Genomic DNA, 3,955 nt, shown 5'->3' on the forward strand with positions numbered 1-3,955 from the left:
AGGTTGGTCAAATTTGGATTGTTTTCTTTGGGGCACAGGAAGTCGAGGGACGTATTTAAAATTATAACAATTATAGATAGGGTAGACAGTCAGAACCTTTACCTCAAAGTGGAAATATCAACGGCTAAATGGCAAAGTTTTAAGGTGAGAAGGGGGAAAGTTTAAAGAGGGGAGAAAGTTTAAAGAAGTTTAAAGAGGTTGCAGGGCATGTTTTTACACAGAGGATGGTGGGTGCCTGGAATGTCCTGCCAGGTTTGGTGGTGGAAGAAGACAGCATTGAAGAGGTTTTTAAATAGGCACATGAAGATGCAGGAAATGAAGGGAGATGGATTACCAGCAGGCAGAGGAGATTAGTTTAATTTGGCCTCATGCTTGGCACAGGCATTGTGGGCCGCAGGGGCCTGTTCCTGTGCTGCACTGTTCTATGTGTAGGAAGGAACTGCAGATGCTGGTTTCAACCGAAGACAAGCACAAAAAGCTGGAGTAACTCAGCGGGTCAAGCAGCATCTTTGGAGAAGAGGGAGAAGTCTGAAGAAGGGTCCCAACCCGAAACGTCACCTTTTCCTTTTCTCCAGAGATGCTGCCCGACCCGTTGAGTTACTCCAGCTTTTTGTGTCTATCTTCTGCACTGTTCTATGGTCTACGTCTCTGTAGGTCAGATAGCTATTTTCAAATGTGATTAGAGGTGCAATGGTTAGCACGGCGGCTTCTTTCTGTGCTGCAAGATTTGATGAATTAATGCAGGTTTCAGCAATGTCTAAAGGCAGCACCTTGTTTGCATTAGGTTTTTGGTTGACAATAGACATCTATGCAAGGTGCATCTCTGCCAAAGACAGGCCACTTGGCCAATACAACTGAATAGGCTGTGCTGGTTTACTGAAGAGAAAAATGAAAACCATTGTTTGAAGATTAAGACTTCAAGATCCACACAAATCTCATTGTTTGCCAGACAGCAGTAATCCCTACCTGCCTTTATGCTTCAGGGACGTGGGCGACCAACAGCAAACACTTCAAAGCACTGAAGAGACACCAACAATGTTGCCTCTGCAAAATCCTCCAAATCCTCTGCCAGGATAAATCAGCCAACTCATTTACTCAGCCAGACCAGCATTCCCAGCGTGTTGGAAGGAACTGCAGATGCTGGCTTACACCGAAGATGGACACAAAATGCTGGAGTAACTCAGCGGGACTGGCAGCATCTCTGGATCGAAGGAATGGGTGACGTTTTGGGTCTGAAGAAGGGTCTCGAGCATTCCCAGTGCAGAGGCATCATAAGGGCATAAGTTCTAGCAGCAGAATTAGACCATTTGGCCCATTGAGACTATTCCGCCATTCAATCATGGCTAATGTGTCTTTATCTCTCAACCCCATACTCCTGCCTTGACCCCATAACCCATGACACCCGTACTAATCAAGCATCCTTCAATCTACGCCTTAAAAATATCCAATTACCTGTCCTCCACAGTTGTCTCTGGCAACGAACTCCACAGATTTATCATCCTACTAGACCAAGTGGATCCGTTGGGCCCAAACCTCTCCTGCATTGGTGCAGCACCCTCTCCTCTCCCCCTCCCCTCCCCCCCCCTCTCCTCCCCTCCGATAACACCGATTTCAATGAAACTTCTTCCATTAGCACCAAAGGGACAACGGTGAGTAAGGTGGGCCTAAAATTGTCGCACTATCGTGTACCGTTTTGGCTGTAGTTCAGGAACAAACAAACAAACAAACAAGAGTTTTAGTATATAGATAACTAACGAAATTCCTCCTTGTCTCCTTTCTAAAGGTGCATCCTTTTATTCTGAGGTTATGCTCTCTGGTCCTAGACTGCCATTAGTGGAAACATCTTTTACACTTGGGACAGGTCACATTATCCACATGCCTGACTCCAGTCCACTGAAACAGACCATTATTAGGTGCACAGGCTCAAAACCCTAATTACACCATGACCATTCAATCTGGAGAAGGAGCATTCAGGGTAGCATTGGTTATAAGCCTTGGTTATAAACAGTGGAAGGAGTGCACCCTTCATTCACACATTCACCCAGCCCATGAAGCACGTCCTTCTCTGTCCATGGCACTTGTTCCCTCACGGTCCAAAACGCCGCAGCGAAACTCCTGACGGGTACCCGTAAAAGGGACCACATCATGCCGATTCTGGCCTCTCTCCACTGGCTCCCTGTACGGTACAGAATCAACTTCAAGCTCCTCCTATTCACATATAAAGTCCTAAATGGACATTCCCCCCCCCTACATCAAAAATCTTCTAACCCACCTCTCTAACTCCAGGTCCCTCAGGTCGGCCGACTTGGGGCTACTCACTATCCCGCGGTCTAGGCTTAAGCTCAGGGGTGACCGCGCTTTTGCGGTTGCAGCTCCTAGACTGTGGAACAGCATCCCTCTCCCCATCAGAACTGCCCCCTCCATCGACTCCTTTAAGTCCAGGCTCAAAACCTATTTCTAATCCCTAGCGTTTGAGGCCCATTGAGGAGGCGCTGTGAACTGTATTGTATGTGCTGTTATGTTTGTGTGCTACTGTATGTTTCATTTTTTCCTTAGTACCTAAACAGATGTACAGCACTTTGGTCAACGTGGGTTGTTTTTAAATGTGCTATACAAATAAAATTGACTTGACTTGATTAGTCCCTCAGAACTCACAGAACTGTAATGGAAGCAAGTCACCCTCGACTCCAAGGAACAGCAGAAGAACGAAGAGGAAGAAAAAGAAGAAAGAAGACAGGTACATGGATAGGACATGTTTAGAGGGTTATGGGCCAAACGCAGCCAGGTGGGACTAGTGTAGATGGGACAAGTTGGGCCGAAGGGCCTGTTCCCACACTCTATGACAGAAGAAGAAGAGAAGAGAAGAGAAGCGAAAAAGAAGAAAAGGAGAGAAGAAGCGAAGAAGAAAAAGAAGAACAAGATTGTCCTTTTATTTGTAGTGGAATGACCATGGAAGAGGGATTAGGGGGATCGAGGGGATGGGGCAGGTGAGAAGTGCACAGATGCCGGACAGATGATTCCCTTGTACCTATGTACTAAAGTACCATTGAACCATTGAACCCTACCAGTGAATGTCTTCCATCATCACATATTATAAGTGAGAAAAAGTTAGAACAGGTAAAAGATATCCTCGTGGCGGTACAGGGAGAATGACCTTGCTGGCCAGACGAGCTTCCATCTGACATCTATTGAAGAATTCTGGTGCAAATTCGCAGAATTTCTCTTTCACTCTGCTGATTTCCCAGGGGCACAGGCCGCTGAGCGCAGGAAGGTAGATGGATGATTTAGCCCTTCCTCACCACCTCGCCCTGTGCAAATGATTTGATAACAATCTCTGCAAGCAGATCACATCCCTCATATGGGAAACAAACCCCGCATCTGTTTTTTCCTGCTGCACTGAGTTAGCGTTGCCTAACTCAGGTCTAGCGATTAACCCCGATCACAGTAAAGCTATTGATCCATGCTGTCTGCGGGATAGCTGCATTTAATGGCAACATGAGTCAGAAGACCTGGGCTAAACTGCTGCAGCCCTGTCTCTGAACTCTGCTCTCAAGAGGGTGGCTGGGATGATGGATCACTGAACATACCCTTTACACTCAGTGATCAAGTCAACATACTCTGAAATGTGGTTGGGCACATTCACCACAATGCTTTCATGTCTTTATTTTTCTTGTCTGCTCTGCACCAGGTTTTTTTTTTGGTTGAAAATTGATTCAGAACAAACATGATTAATATTAATTAAATTGGAAGAGCAGCCAGTTATCCTGGAGGCTTAGCGAGCCACTTCCTCTTCTCCCATCTCCCATCGGGCAAGAGGTACAGAAGTGTGAAAACGCACACCTCCAGATTCAGGGACAGTTTCTTCCCAGCACTTATCAGGCAACTGAACCATTCTATCAACAGCTTAAGAGCAGTCCCGAGCTACTATCTACCTCATTGGATCTTTGATCGGACT

This window comes from Rhinoraja longicauda, chromosome 5 (assembly GCF_053455715.1).
Source record: "Rhinoraja longicauda isolate Sanriku21f chromosome 5, sRhiLon1.1, whole genome shotgun sequence".
NCBI classification, from domain to species: Eukaryota; Metazoa; Chordata; class Chondrichthyes; order Rajiformes; family Arhynchobatidae; genus Rhinoraja; species Rhinoraja longicauda.